The following is a 16,994-nucleotide window of genomic DNA, read 5'->3' on the forward strand; positions in this document are numbered from 1 at the left end:
TTCGGACACTCCTTTGCATAATGGCTGAACTTATTACAAACAAGGCATTTGCCTTTCCTTCCACCCTTAGATCCAAACTTCCCATTGAAGTGATCTTTAGGTAGGCCATCAGAAGCTTCCACTGTGCCATTTTGATAATATTCTCTGCTTTGATTTCACCCTCAGTGAATTTGAAGAGGGATGAGGAATCCATTGATCCTTTTGTCCTTTCCCAACTGTCTTCGGTGATTTCTCTTTCACTCTTGCTTGGGCTTTGTCTTCACCTCACCTCTGATACCATGTTAATTTTAGGTATGTTCTATGCTTAGATAAATATATTTTAATTTTCACAGTTAGCTCAATATTTAGCAATCACATCAGCATTAAAGTAAATTGCAGATAGAACATAAACATAGATCGCGGAAGACAAGCCAAGACAAGAGGACACAAGATGTGGCGCTAGCCATGGATAAACCCCAATGTGGGGAAAATCTTAATCAATTCTTCTTATATGTTCTTCAATAGTTCAGCAGAGAGAGAGAGAATACATTTACAACAGAAGTCAACACTTTGACCTATCTAAATAAGAGCATAGATCATCTCTAAGAAGATGATACATGAGGTAGTTGAACTCAGTTGAAGACATGCTGCTTCAACTGATTCTCCAAGGTGACTCCATCGCTTTGTTGCACCTATCATTGTGCTGCTCCTCATCATCATGCTGCACCATGCAACACCCATCATCACTATGCTGCATCTCATCATGCTTCACCAATCATGACTGTACCATGTACTTGTTGCACCAAGTATCGTTGCTGTCCCAAGTACTATTGTTGTACCTCGTTGCACCATGTACTTGTTCTCCCATGTGCCATTGTTGCACTAGGGTTTGATTGTTAATGGGACCACGATGCTGTGTATCTATTTGGTGATTTCGTGTGCCCAGTGTCATAGTAAGTGGGCCAAGTGCACCTAGCCGACATCGCAAATGTGAAGGTATACGCATATCAAGTGTTATGTCGAAGCTAATATTTTTTATTTTGCTCGGACTTAATATAACAGATTTTATAGTAGTTAGTTAAATACAATTTTAGTTATTAAGTAATTAGAAATTAGTTACAAACTTATATTTGAAACAGTTACCCCAAAAATGTATAAAAATAATGAAGAACCAGGGAGAATGGTATGGAAGTTTTGGTTGGTTAGCACTATTTTTGCATCAGGAAATCTATGAAGCCTGTAAGACATTTTCATTAATAAAAAAGATTCTAGTTCTTGATATATTTACAGTCTATTTCCTTCTTCTTTTGTTATGTTTTCTTTGCATCACTCTATGCATTCTTAACAGTACTTTAAAATCTAAATGATTTTTGTGCCCAGAAATACGTAAAGTCATCTCTGGACAGAGTTTAATTTGTGTAAGTAGACAAACCTACACAAATACAGTCCTAACATAAGCACACAGCATGGCCAGAATCTATTGTAGCCCTTAGAATAAGACAAGGGCAGACCTAAGTGAGCATTCTTATGAGGGTCGAGAACTATAAAACAAAGCCTATGCCTTCGCTTTAACAACTCCAAGTCAATTAAAAAAAAATGTAACAGAATAATTTTTGAAATGCTTACCTCAGGCCGAGTTTAAGCTCACAAAATGATCTGTCCTAAACAAAATCCAACTATCCTCCAGAGGGCCCAACCTTTGCCTCAGAAAGGTCGAGTAATTTTAGAAAGAAAGATTAGTTGAGATGTTATGTTATTTGAAGGCATTTGGTCTCCTTTTATAGGTTTTTATTAGACTTATTAAGGGCTTCTCAATATAAACGTTACAAAGCCTATGCCTTCACTTTAACAACTACAAGTCAATTAAAAAAAGATAACAGAATAATTTTTGAAATGCTTACCTCAAGCCGAGTTTAAGCTCACAATATGATCTGTCCTAAACAAAATCCAACTATCCTCAAGAGGTCCAAACCTTTGCCTCAGAAGTTCCTCAGAAAATTTCGCTGCCTCAGAAAGGTCGAGTAATTTTAGAAAGAAAGATTAGTTGAGATGTTATGTTATTGGAAGGCATTTGGTCTCCTTTTATAGTTTTTTATTAGACTTATTAATGGCTTCTCAATATAAACATTGAAGTAGACTAGCGTGTAAAAAATACTTTTAAAATTATTCATTCAACTAATTTCTATATTATCTTAAGCCCTAAGAAAACCCTTATGATAACAATTTAGATGTTAAACATGTTTTGGAAGGCATTAGGTCTATTTTAATCTAAGTTACCAGCATTCGGATCCGTTTTTTTGAAATCCACTAATTTTTTGAGTTTTTTTGAAAATTCGCTAGTTTTTTTAAAATCCAGGATCAGGATACGACAATAATATTAAAAAATATAATAAAATTAATAATAGACACAAAATATATATTTTTGACTTAGACATATCAAAATGTTAAATGCGGTTAAAATGCATACCTCAATTACTTCGATCTTAATCATTTATAAAAATTATATTAAGCACTATTATAGAGTGAGACCTGCAAATTGTTTGATAACTTTAAGAACCTTTTACTAACAGAAATCCAAGAAATTTCAAAAATATAATGGCTATCATAATTTTATAAAGATATAATGGCTATCATAATTTTATAAAATATATAAAGTTGAAATTATAAATTTGAAAAATGTGATTAAGGTATTCTCTACACTTCTAAAAGTTAAGTTGAAATTATAAATTTGAAAATTGTGATTAAGGTATTCTCTACACTTCTAAAAGTTTTGTAGCAGAATTCCTCTGCTTACGTACTCAAAGTTAACATCGATAGGAATATAATATATATGCATTATATTTGCATGAAAAAACAAATACTATAAGTAAAATTCACTCAATTTTTGTAAATAAAATTATATATTGATATATTTATATATATATTAAAGCTAAATCATTTTCATACATTTTGTGCTTTTACCATATATTCAAGTTAATTTTTAATTATCTCTTCAAATTAACAAATTGTTGTTTTTTAAGTTTGCATTCATAAAAAACCATCATTAGTTTACACCCACACACCTATATTTTAAGATTATTAAGACAAAACTAAATTTAAAATTATATATATATATATATATATATATATATATATATATATATATATATATATATATATATATATATATATATATATATATATATATATATATATATATATATATATATATATATATATATATATATATATATATCATTTGTATAAATTTTATATATCATTTTAAATTTAAAGTTAATTAATAAAAATTAGAAGAAGAAAAATATATGTTAAAATTCCAATCTATAAGTCAAAACTAAATCTAGGTCTCTTTTTATTACATTTTGTTCGAAAATGGCTGCCAATGATGCTGCTTCCCCCTGGCTTCCCTCCATTCGAATCTTGACGCCACTAGTTGTCTTTCGAGTTTTAAGTTTTTAACTCAACAACCATTTCATGTCGGACTGACTTGTCTCCGAAACTTAGCTTTTTTGCATCGTTTCCATCAACCGATGGATTTTGCAGTGTGGTGAAAGTCTGTAATTTTGGACGGAAAACTGATGTTATCTAAATTAAAAATAATAAGCAATAGAATTTTAAAAATACATATAAGAGCACAAAAATGGCAATATTCGGGAGAATATAAAGTCTTCCGCTGTCCCTCTGAGGTTACTCTATCAATGAATCACTCGGTTTTTTTGTCTGCTGTCGTTCGCTCTCCGCAGTGCCATGGAAGAAAATAAAAAACTCTGCGGAACTATCTACTCTACGTCTACATGAGACCCATGAAACCCAAATGTGATTCCCGCAGACACCACGAATGTCTACAAAGTAAAATCAGCATGGCAAAAAACCTAGAAATCCGGGAAAGTGAAGAGGGCCTTTAAGAATTTTTAGCATTAATAAATGTGTTGACTTGACTTGTTTAATTAGGATCACCAATCAATCACAACTACTGTCTTATACCAGTAAACTCATTATATTCAGGATTATTTAATCAAAAGTATTGTTACATCCCTTTAAGCATAATTGTTTGAAGCAGTTCTATTCTAGTTCTAACTTCATGAATTCAAACATGCTCAGGAATTCAAACCTCTCACCCTTTAAGTTTTGAGTCGTTAGTTATTCAAGGCATAGTCTACTGGTTATAGAGAATAACTCTAAACTTCAAGATTCATTTGTACGAAAAGCCTGCTTCCTAACAAATTCTGTTAAAAGAAAACTTAGAAGCCTGGACACTAATCTCCTCAACGAGGATTTATCTCCACAAGCCACATCACAAAGCATCAACGAATAACATTAATAAAATAGGATGTTTATATTCTCACATCACAAAGCATCAACGAAGAACATTAATAAAATAGGATGTTTATATTCTCTACACTTCTATGTAATGTCCCCAATTAAATTAATTTTGCTAAAATGAATTTCTATTTTTGCAATTGGGGGTTGGGAAATATTTTGGCATGTAAACTTAGGAAAAGTAGGTGGGAATCCCCACTTAATTTTTGGAGAGATGGAGGTCGCCAACATTAGAGAAAAATGAAATATTAAAATGGTAGTGGGAAGTGGGGCCACTCAAAAATGGGGAATTCAAACCCCTTGGGAAAATTGAATTGCTAAGGGAAGGAGGTTGAAATATTGGATGGAGGGAACCACATGAGGAGGCAAGAAATATAAATAGCAAGAGCATAGAAGCTATTGGGGTCTTTTTTTCACTCATCTATTTACTTTGTTGCTCAAGTTGTTTAGCTGGGTCACTAGTGTTGCTTAGCATAGAGTTCTCCAAGGGGAGAATTCACCCTTCTTTCGGTGGACTTAGAGTGCCACCCTAGGAAGGAAAGCTATTGCTACTTTGGTGAGAGGGTTGTGGAGTATTGCAGCACATTTCAGGAGATTCCTTCAACCAATTCGTACTCCAAGGAGGACGCAGTAGGGAATCGTACCACTCATTTCAGCTAGCTTCCGAGGGTATTTTGCCCAGAGAAAATCAACAGAGTTGCTTGAGGGAGAGCTCAACATTTGTGGAAAGTTTTGGAGCTGGAAATGACTGCTATTGAAGGGAATGAAATTATCTTCCTAGGGCCTGCGCAATGGGTCTTTAGACAATGTTTTTGTGGGTTTGGGTTCAGTAACAATTATCTTGTGTCGGGATTTGATGTGACACCTCTCCCCTACATCTGGGAAAATTTCCTAGACCATTCCTATTGCAGATTGAGAATAAATAAGGAGAGAGTTTGCAGCAGATAGAGCCATAGAGCCACTGGGGACGCGGTCTCTAGTTCTACTAAGGAGGGCCTAGCACCAATTTTGGGTAATTCCGAGAGGTCAAAATTAGCTCAAAACATTTTTGGGTTTGGACAGTCAGGGGTCAAGGAGCTGACTCTTAATTTTGCAGAATTTTTCGGGAAGTTTTGGTGCTCCAAATAGCAAAATTATCTGGAAACCAATGGGGAGGAGAGAGCTGAAATTTTGGGTCCCAGATAGTTAGTAGAATTTGCCAAAACCCCTTCTGCATTTTTTTGAGTTTTTGACAAGGATCTAAAAAATAATTTGGCAAAATTTTCTAGGCAGATTTGAGGGGTCAAACAAGTCTCCCAACTCGGCCAACAATGTACTTCTTCAAGGGCCTGCGCAGTCATTTGTTGGGGAGCTTTCTGCATCGTTTGGGAAGTTTATATTCATCCACCTAGGTCTTGTAGCTTGCTCTAAGCAAGCCCAGGTGCGCTCACTGCAATCTATTTTGTACTCCTCCAGCCATATAATAAAATTGGCCCATTTTGGCGTGTTTCTGACTCATTTTGGTTCTCTGATATGTGTACATATCTATTGTGTTGAATTTATTGCATTTGCTTGATTATCACTGTTAATTTTTCATTAGGAACATTACATTCTATTGCTTATTGAATGTTTGTGCAAACCCTTAAAATATCAGGAGATCAAATTGTATTCCCTAATCCATTACATGTTCTAGTAACCTAATATATGTTCTTGATAACGTATTTGGCATTGTTATTAGTAATTATTAATATTAATTGTATTTTTGAATAATCTTGCTTTCAAATGATGGGCTGCAAGCCAATGTAGCAGAATAAAGGGAAAAAAAGTTTTGCTGCAGTGAAGTATCGAGTCCAAATTTTTTGAGATGTTATTAACATGGATGAATGTTTGAAGAAGCTTGAAAAGGCTCGAAAGCAAATTGAGATGCTCATGTTCATCTCAAATTTCATGTTAAGAAGTTGCTAGATGTGTTTCCCCTTAAATACAGATTCATTTGAATTAAATTATTGATGAAGACTGCCTGTATTTATTGTGGAAGTCAGATATTTAAATGCACTCCATGTGTCTTAGCATCCACCATTATTTCTTGGCTGTCATTTCTCTCTAAATCCATATATGTGTAAAATATTTGATCTCTCAAGCTCTATATGATGGATTTTGTCTTTTATTTCTTCTGTTGTCACATATACATCTAAGCAAATGAGCTATACGTCCTCGAATGATATTGGCCACCATTGATGGATAGTTTATATCAATGTGCATCTCATGTGTATAAAGAACTCATGCGCTGTGTCTTTCTGAAGTTGTTTTGAACCAACTAAACTTAAATTATACGTGACATAAAATGGTGCTCTAAATCCTCCAGAGAATAATAAGAATGCACCAAATATGGATGTCCTAGGCACTGGTCTCCTTGCAATCTAGAGACTGTCTCCAGGATCGACAACATCTTATGGCACCATCATCAGGGAACATATTAGAGAATTCCCCCCCCGGGATACGAAATTCATGCACTCTCTGTTGAGGTGAGAAAATACGTATGAGTTGTAGATTCATCACCTTGGAAACTCCATTGTCCAAATATTAAGAATATCATCCTGGATTTTAGGAGACCCCACACCCGTTCAGATACCTCTCAACAAAAAACACCATCTGTATCTCATCCGGAAAGAATAATCTATAGGAGAGTTTGGAAGGGAAAAACCCCTACCACTGATGCTACTATCTCCTCATTTCTTGAAGATTCCTCATCTAGCTCTCAGCACGCCATCATTAATTGCTCAAATTTTACTCCTAGAGTCCTAATATATCCTTTCGAAAGAAGTACGATACACAATACCGTTCCCCCAGAAGTCAAAGAAGAGGAAATTTCAATAAATACTCCTTCCTTCTCATTCCCTCCTCTCCTTGAGGTTGAAAAGGAAAAAAGTATCTTCACTGACAATCCTACTCATAATATAAATAATTCCACAAGTCTCAGTCCATCTACTCTTTCATCTTTTGTCATAGTACAAAGACCCCAGGTAAATCTAACACCATCTCCATTACTCCAAATGGATGTCCCGGGCTTCCTATTGAAAAAATATGCTCCATTAGACATGCCTTAACCTCTAAGTGCCATCCCATAAGATCACCTCAATCTCTTGCCCAGATTCAATGGAAAAAATGATATCTCAGCACAAAGACATATAGAGATCTTTTGTGCATTTGAAGAGAATTTAAATGTCGATCACTTAGATGATGTATTGAGGCTCTTTTTTCAATCTCTTGGCGGAGAGGCTAGAAAGTGGTTTAAATCCTTACCAGATGCTTCCATTTCCACTTGGGAAGAGCTGGAGAACTCCTTTATGCAGAAGTGGGGAGAAAAGAGATATCACAGATATATCCTCACTGAGTTCAATGCCATAAAGAAGAAACTGGATGAAGATATTTCAGAATTTATAAAATGGTTTAACAAACAATACAACAATCTACCTATTGAAATCAAACCTCCCCAGGCAGCTGGCCGAGTAATTTTTGCTAGGGCTTTTGAATCTGAGTTTGGTTTCACACTAAGGGAAAGGAAGTCTCGCACTTTGGATTAGATCTAGATTGATTCCTTCGAGGTGGAGGCCAAATTCACATCCACAGGAAAGTCGAGAGGCAAGACTGATCCTGGAGAAAAGAAGAAGGGAAAAGAGGAAGCATCTTCCTCTAGTCATGGAAAAGAGTCCCATGAACAAAAGTTGGAAGAAATGGATAAGTTAATAAAAATATTATCAAATAAATTGGTTAAGTTGGAAATGGAAAATAAAAGTCTCCCAAAACAGAATGCTCAAGTTTCTAATCAAGGCTTTAATTCCTAATACCAAAGACCACCATTACAGATACTAAAAAGAGAAAGGAAGGAACATCAGGACCATATTCTTCGTCCTTTATACATAGAGGGTGACTCGGATGAGCAGTCACAAGACACTCATGAAATTCAAGGCAACTTGTATTCTTATTTCTTGGATGGGGAGCAAGAAATCATAACTCATGAAGAAGAAGGGCATGATTCGGAAGCAACGTTGAACGATGGAGAGATAGGTGATTACTTCAAGAAGTTTGCTGACTTCATGCAGGCTAGATGCATATAAAGTATGATCTCTGGTCCCTTAGAAAGATATCAAGAGAACAAGACCAGAATGAAGGTGCTTCTTCTCAAGAGACTCCTAGACCCTCAGACAAGGGGAAAGAACCATTAGATTCAAATATTCAGAAAAAAGGATTCCTTAAATAAATTTTTTTATAAGCCCAAATTCCTCAAAGAGGAGAAGGCACCTCTCATCTCTAAGCAAGTTGTGAAAAGGATAGAGAATAAGCAGAATCTGGTAGTGCAGAAAAAGGTTCATCTGTCTTCAATATTCAAAAGGAACTTGAAAAATTCAAAATCCCGATTCCTTTAATTGAACTCCTAAAAAAAAACACTTATAAAGCTCAAGTCTCCCAGTTTATGCTTCCATCCACTTCAACCCCTTCACATGACTGTTTAAATCTTCAAGAAGAAAGACTAATGGTAGATTTTGGACCCCATGTTGAAGAGAAAGATCCCTCCACTGCACCCTTTTATGTTACTCTTGTAATACATGACCTCCTACTTTATAATTGTATGCTTAACTCAGGTGCCTCTCATAATATTATGCCATTAACAATGATGGAGCAAATGGGTCTGCAGATAACTAGACCTTACAAAGACATTTACTCTTTCGACTCTAAGAGAGTAAAATGCTTGGGAATGATAAAGGACCTAGTGGTGAGCTTGGACCAGATCCTAGTAAAGAGCGTAGTTATGGACACTGTGGTAGCAGATATCCCTGCAAGGTTTGGCATGCTCCTGTCCAAATCTTGGGGGTCAAAGAAGGTTGCATAGAGATTCAAGGCTAATTAAAAAAGTTACCAAAGTTGAGGGCTCGAATAATACTCCTGTGTACGAGAGAGAGAGTGATCTCTCCTGTCTAATGCTAGAAGAATATGACTTTACCTTTGAAGTAACTCATGTACTTTCAATAGTCCAATTAAATGATCAACTCAAAGATAGTGGAAAAGTATGGATGCTATACTTCGATGGGGCTAATTCCAGGGAAGGTAATGGATCAGGGGTGCTATTAGTATCTCCAGAGGGTAGCTTGGTCCCTTTTTGATTTAAATTGGAATTTGAAGCAACAAATAACGTGGCAGAATATGAGGCCTTACTACTTGGCTTGCAAGCAACAAGGAATATGAATTGAATGTTTGACTGTATATGGAGACTCCGAGCTAGTGGTAAAGCAAATAAAAAACCAATGTCAGACTAAACACCCCAGGCTAAGGGCTTATAGAAATGAGGTGTGGGACTTGATGGACAACTTCTTCCTGGCATTCAACGTCCAATTCCTACCCAAGGAAGGGAATCAAATGGATGACTCACTTGCTGTAGCTTCCATAAATTTTAAGCCACCCCAAAATCCTCTTCTTAGGTATGAGGTCGAGGTTAGGTACAAACCCTCTGTACCTAATAATGTGAGACATTGGTAGGTGTTCGATGATGGTGAACAAATCAAACATTTTATAGAAGTCATTGGAGAATTCTCAAATTTAGCTATTGACCAGGAAGATGAAAATGTAACAGAAGAGAAGTCAACTCTTTGGGAAGAAAATATTGCAGGACACAGAGTTTTGCAGCTAAAGGGGAATACTATCCCTTATGGCCTAGTTCCTCTGGAAAAGTTATTCAAGAAAAATGATGTAGTCTCAAAACTGGCCAAACAAGGAGCTGATGAACAGGTGGAAGACTGCAACAATGGCTCAGAGGATGAACCTCGAATGATCAAACTGTCAAAAGGGATCCCTTCATAATACAAAAAAAGTATTTAAATCTATTCAAATTCTATAAAGATGTGTTTTCTTGGTCGTATGATGATTTGAAGACATTTGATACTAACATTATTCAGCATAAGATTCCTTTGAAAAGTGGAATGAAACCTTGTAAGCAAAATCTTAGGCAGATATTTTGAGATATTTTGAGTGGGTGGAAAACTTAGTTCCAGTTAGGAAAAATAATGGAGAGATAAGATTATGTGTGGATTTATGAAACCTTAACAGTGTCTCATTAAAGGTAAACTACCCACTACCTAAGATGGAATACATATTACAAAAGATATTCGGCTAAGCTCGGATGTCCATGATGGACAATTTTTTAGTATACAACCAGGTAGCAGTGTACCCCGATGATCAAAAGAAATCTTCCTTCACCACACCTTGGGGAACCTTCATGTATGCCCGAATGCCATTCGAACTTATAAACGCCGAAAAAACTTTTCAAAGGGCTATGGATATAACATTCGTAGGAGAAAAAGACAAATTTGTAGTGGTCTACATAGATGACATCACAATTTTCTCCAAATTGATGAGGAGCATATCTTGCACCTAAAACTCACCTTCGGAAAATGCAAGAGATTTGGACTATCTCTGAATCCAAATAAGTTTCAGTTTGCTCTGAGTGAAGGAAAATTGTTGGGACACATAGTGGCATAGGAGCGAGTGGAGGCTATTAATCACATCTCCTTACCAAGGAACAAGAAGGAGATTCAGGGGTTTTGGGAAGGACCAAATTTCTTAGAAGATTTATACCCAACTATGCTGAAATAGTGAAAGGTATTACAGACATGCTGAAAGAGGAGAATGAGGTAAAATGGAGCCCAACTTCACGATAATCCTTTTCTAGAACCAAAGTAGCTTTTGTAAAAGCACCCGTGTTAGTCAACCTTGATTATTCAACACCTTTTTATATCTTTTTCTTTGCTTTCCCTCATACTATTTTTGATGTGCTGTTACAAAAGAATAAGGATGGTTATGCACAACCAATAGCCTTTTTTAGTCAAGTATTGAGAGAAGATGAATGGAAATACAACATCTTGGAGAAGTAAGCTTATGCTCCGGTCAAGGCATTGAAGGCCTTTAGAGTTTATGCCTTACATTCTGACATTATAGCTTATGTTTCAACAACAACAGTTAAAGACATTTTGGTACAAGGAGACAACAAGGGAAAAAGGGGAAGGTGGATCACTAAGATTCAGGAATATGACTTGGACATTAAGCCTACGAAGCTCATCAAAGGGAAAGGATTAGCCAAAATCCTATCAGAATCCAATTTCCAGGCCATGTGGATTAATTTATTGACAGAAGAAGATGAAGCAGGAATGCAACAATCAAACATCAAAACTTCCATCCAAAAGATTCATATTAAATATGAAAAATCAGTATGGTATAAGAATATTATCCATTATCTACTGTTTTTAGGGTTCCCACTAAAAATAGACATATCCAAGTACCGAACATTAATATTATAGGCTCAAAAGTTTGTCATATCCAATGGTCAGCTCTATTGGAAAGACCCCACTAGGATTCTACTATTGTGCCTAGTGGAGACTAAAATTCAAAATGTAATTGAGGAATTTCACAATGGTGTTTGCAGGGGGCACTACAACTCAAAAAACACAACTCACAAAATAATGAAGGCCAGCTTTTATTGGTCCACACTCTTCAAAGAGGTTGACTCTCAGGTCCGAACTTGTTAGAAATGTTAGATCTTTACTAAAAAGTAGAAGCTAGCTCCCCTCCCTTTGATCCCTGTGTGTATTGAAGAGCCCTTCAAGGAGTGGGGACTGGATTTCATAGGAGAAATACATCCTCCTTCCAGTGGTCAACATAAGTGGATACTCACAACCACTAATTACTTTTAAAAATGGGTGGAGGCCATCCCAAACCAGAATGAAATTGACTCCGTGGTTATAAGAAATCTGGGGGAAAATATCTTATCCCGGTTTGGTTGCCCTATGAAAATTATAACTGATAGTGCTCAGGTCTTTAAGTCGGCCAAATTCATTAGCTTTTGTCAAAACTTTAATATTACGGTTGGTCATTATAGTACATATTACCCTCCGGGAAATGGCCTAGCTGAGTCCTCCAACAAGACGGTGGTGACGATCCTAAAGAAAATAATTACAGAGAATCAAAGAAATTGAGGCTCTCAGCTAAAATTTGCTCTATGGGCTAACAAGGTCACTCCTAAGTGATCCACAGGAAAATCGACTTTTGAATTAGTTGATGACAAAGCAACAATATTCCCAATACAACTTTCAATGCTAGTAGCCAGAATATTGCAAGATGCAAAAGAAGAACCAAATGATTTAATCCGAAGGATAAATCAGCTGGTCGAGCTTCATGAAAGAAGGGAGCAGGTTAGCCAAAAATTGGTTAAATATCAACAGAAAATGCAATCTATGTTTGACAAGAGGGCAAAGGATAGACCACTCCAACCAAGGGATTTAGTTTTAAAGTGGGATGTTAGAAAGGAGGAAAAGGGAAAACATGGAAATTTCGACCCATTATGGTTCAACCCATTCAAAATCTTTGAAACAAAAGGAAACAATACTTTTCTATCGGAAAATCTAGAAGGAGAATCACTAGAACTACCAGTAAATGGGCAGTTTCTCAAACTGTATTTCTAGCACTAAAGGAACCTCTCCCAATTCATTGTAAATAACGATGTGTTTTCTGTAATTATTCTATGATGTTCAAAGTTCTTGTTATTCTATTTTCTTTCATCCCAAAGTTTTCTGTTATAAAACTCCAAGCCCAAGGAGAAAATGTCAAGTTGTAGGTTCTCGGTACATTGAGGTTAATGCTCCATCCCTAGTCGAAGCCAATGCTATATCTAGCCCTAATATTTTTCTTCAAAGATTGAAATAGTGCGGCATTAATCATAGACAAATGGAATAATCACTCTCAAGGAAAGTCATAAGGACTAACCTCTTTCAAAACATAATCCTTAGCGCAACATGTAGTGTGAATCGGGGGTTCATAACTAAACACGACCCAAGTGATCAGAGGGCATGATGATTTCTTTTAAAGCACTTGGTAAAGGGCACATTCCTCTTAGCAAGATCACCATCCTTTAGGACCCCCGACACTCCTAAACCAACTCCATGGGCAGAACTTGCACGATAATTAACGGAAGGAGCAGCGCTGACGTTGAAAATTCAAACGTTGATCCGATGGTCCTGATTGGTTTCGAGGGCAAGCAGAGGGCTCATTCCATTAAGAGTATTGCCTGCTATAGCATGGTGGGGCCACCTGCTAGATGGGATCATCCCATTGGTTCCACACGACTAGAGGCGACGAGGCCTAAAGGTAAAGGTAAAGGTAAATGTGATTGTTCTCTCCTGCTCCTATTCTCCGCTTCCCTTTCTTATGACCAACCCTAAGTCACCATGTACCCCCTACTGCAATATATAATCCCACCACTTGGAAAATATCTCTCTTTTTACTATATAATAGCTTTTCCCTTAAACCTACCTTTCCCGACAGCTACTAAATAGTCTCAGCAAAAATATCCCCCGCCTGGTCACCTGCGCAAGACCTTTTGCTCTGCACACCTGAAACATATAAGGACCACTTTCAATGTCACTTTCTGATACTCCTGCAGGATCTAGGTAACTCGAAATCCTGACCACCTGCATTTCTACTTTGATTCGCTCAATAAAATGAAGCAAAATTCACTCGCAACCCTTAAGACCTGTGAGGTCAAGTCTCGTGGTGTTGATCCCTTAATGGATTTCGAGGGTCAAATTTCAAACCTTGCTTGTCCTTATCCACTCGTTGACCTTCGGTTTGAACTGTTTGCTAACCATGTGAGGAAAGAAGTCCGTTTTAGGGTTGTCCACTCTGGTCTGTATTTTCAAATCACGCCTTAAGTTCATCATTTCCCTGAATTTATATCCCGGCTTGTCACAACCTACGAAGAAGATAAGAACTACTTTGTTTCTACCTCAGGGACTAAAATCCTATAAGTAACTCCTACCTTGATCCAAAGGGCTTTAATTTTCCCTATTTCTTCCATAATGCATCCATTCACCGATGCTACCCTGGTTCATCACTTCATTACTCTCCCTCCCGATGAACAACAATCCTTCTTGGACCAAATATTTGCCCTTGAATTTAAATCCTTTCCCTTAGAGGATTTTTTCCCAATAACCCTCTTATAGGAGTCCCGTTCGACCCCTCCTATCTGTAATTTCTTGTTTAATGGGTGAAGATAGCTCGCACATGATAAATAAGGCCATTGTGTGGTGTCTGCATAAAATGAAACAACCTAGTTTCTTGCTCAACATCCCTCTCTATCTATCCGTGGCCATATGTTTTCATATTCATTTTTTTCCCACTTCTTCTTACTTTCGTTACTATTTCTTTCTATTTTATCTGTTCCTGTATACCCATATTGAAGAATTCCAATGTCTGGACCTTCAATTGTTTTCTCCCAACAAGCAACAAAATTCTGTCTTTGACTGGAATATCTCTGTGAGAAGAAGACCCGACTTGGGTGGGTATTCCCAATTCATCTCGACCTTCATGGCCATCGCATATCGAATCATCCATGGGACCCCGCCACCCAGAATCTTCCTTTAGCACAAAGAGTTCCTCCAACTCAACAATGATGCTATGATAGGATACTGGTACCTCTATGAGGATTACACAGAGATTCAGGTTTATGGTTGTGAACTTTGTCCATACCGCTTGCTAGTATTCATGCCTATGAGGATCTTCGCCCTTGAGTTCATTCGACAGATCCTCAGTGTAGACCTACTTCATTTTGTACCAACGAAGAAAGGTTACAATGTTAAAATGGGACATCCAATAGGTTTTTTTTTTGGTAAACACAAGGAATGATTTTAAAGTAGGGTAGGCCCTACTTGAATCCATGGAGCTCAAAAAGTGAGACACTTGGTATGACGATCCTCAAGGCATCATTTCTCGAAGGAGAGAAAATATTAAAGCATCAACTTACGTGCATGACCCTAAGCACGAAATTGAATGGAAAGATAACTTTGATTCATGGCCTCTTAATACAGAAATGGAGACTGAATCCCCAGTAAGCATGGGCAAAGAATCAAAGGGAGACCATATAAATAAAAAAGCTAGGAGTTAAGGTCCAAAAGAGGAAGAAGAAGTGGGGATACAGGTAGAGAAACCGGCGTTAGATCATCTAGGATTTCAGATTAATCTGGAAAATCCGCCAACAACCACAACTTCATCCACAACCAAAGTAGTCATTCTAGACCCTAAGGACAATGTTTTTGCTATAGGATCTAGTTGGCCTCTAGGAAAATATATTGAGGAAAGAAACAAAAAGGTTATGGAGATAATGAAAAGAGTAACGGCTTCCCAATCAACACCTCTCCATACTCGAATATTGACCGCTATGGACCTAGAGAGGGATGAGATGAGAATTTCACTGCAACACCCAATAGTGCAGTCCTTGCCTACGAGGTCCTAGTTCAAGACCTTGGATGTTTCCCTAAAATTAGCTAGTGTCCCTTTGTCAGATAAGGTCAACTTACATAAGTAGGCTGGGGAGATGTTATATAATGATATGGGTAAGAACCTCATGACTACCAGTAGAGCTGAGACATATATAGGAAAAGTATCCAATAGAGTAAAAATGGAGAAGGCCAACTCCAAAGCTTCATATCTCCAGAAGGAATCATATAAATAGTTGATCATTAAACTGGGTATAAATCCAGATGACAGATCATCTATGGAAGCCATTCTACAATCAACTCAGAAGGAAAATCAGGAATTAAGGTATAGGCTAAAGATGCTTGGTAGTGAACATGTCCAGACAAAGGAGCTGGCACAGGTCGATATGGAGAAAGAGAAACCAATGAAGGAGTTGATAGATAGCAAGGATAAAGTACTGGATCTAGAACAAATGGTGACCGAATATCAAAAGAAGATTGACACTCATGTATGTGTGGTAGTAGTGCCTGAAGACCCCCAGAACCCCACTAAGCGCCTCACCCAGGATCTGACTGAGCTTCAACTTTTTGAAAATGAACTGAACAAGACATAAAGGGACTTAGATACTGCTAAGGCCCATTTAGCTAAGAAGGATAAACAACTAAAAATCGCTATTACCAATGCCGAACATGTCACTAAGAACATATAGGGTGCAACACATGAGATAGATGCATTGAAGGCTAAGTTGAAGGGAAACATGTCTCTCCTCGAAGCCAAGTAGTTTGTGTGGGATGAGATCATTGAGGAAATGAATCACAAATGGGAACATGTGACTTTAATACACGATGAAAGGGTCACTAGTGGTGAGTATGAATCATTGATCGTTAATGCCAAAGAGATAAGTATAAAGAAATCCCAGATTTCTCAAAGGTTTGTTCGTTTCTTGAATGAGAGACCAATCGAGGAGATGAGACCCATAGACATAGTAGATAGAGTCAGTGCAGTGATGGAGATCTCCAAAGTGGTTTTGAAAGAAGAAGCCAAACCTAGAGCAGAACAAAATCTTGCCAAGGTACAAAAGGAAGTGGCTTCTTTCAATGACGAGTTTGACAGGGTCATACAAGATGGACTACCTAACTGCTGGGTGCCTCGTGGGGAATTGCTGCCTCAAGAACAATACAATCAGAAAATGATAGAAGCTAAAAGCAGGGCAAGTTCATCTCATGATAAAACTGACACTCTTAAGGGTAAAACTGTGGTAAATTTCTTAAAGAGGGAATTTCAACTACTCGAGATTGTTAGAAGTATTTTTCATCGTAGGTTGGACTACTTGAGTATGACTGATTTGAAGATTAGCTACAGGCGGTTCAGGTTTTCTCCTCACCCCCCTCCAGCCTTATGGAAACGATGCAAATAGT

At 37.2% G+C, this 16,994-nt stretch overlaps 1 pseudogene; it reads right to left on the minus strand.

Annotated features, from left to right (window-relative positions):
• The window catches only part of LOC149203997 (glutamate--tRNA ligase, cytoplasmic pseudogene), a 34,017-nt pseudogene extending 20,218 nt beyond the window's left edge, over window positions 1-13,799 (minus strand).
• Between the last annotated feature and the right edge of the window lie 3,195 nt (window positions 13,800-16,994).

The sequence above is a fragment of the Pinus tabuliformis genome, chromosome 1_2 (genome assembly GCF_031772625.1).
Source record: "Pinus tabuliformis cultivar Carrire ecotype Pingquan chromosome 1_2, CPIR1, whole genome shotgun sequence".
Lineage (NCBI taxonomy): Eukaryota > Viridiplantae > Streptophyta > Pinopsida > Pinales > Pinaceae > Pinus > Pinus tabuliformis.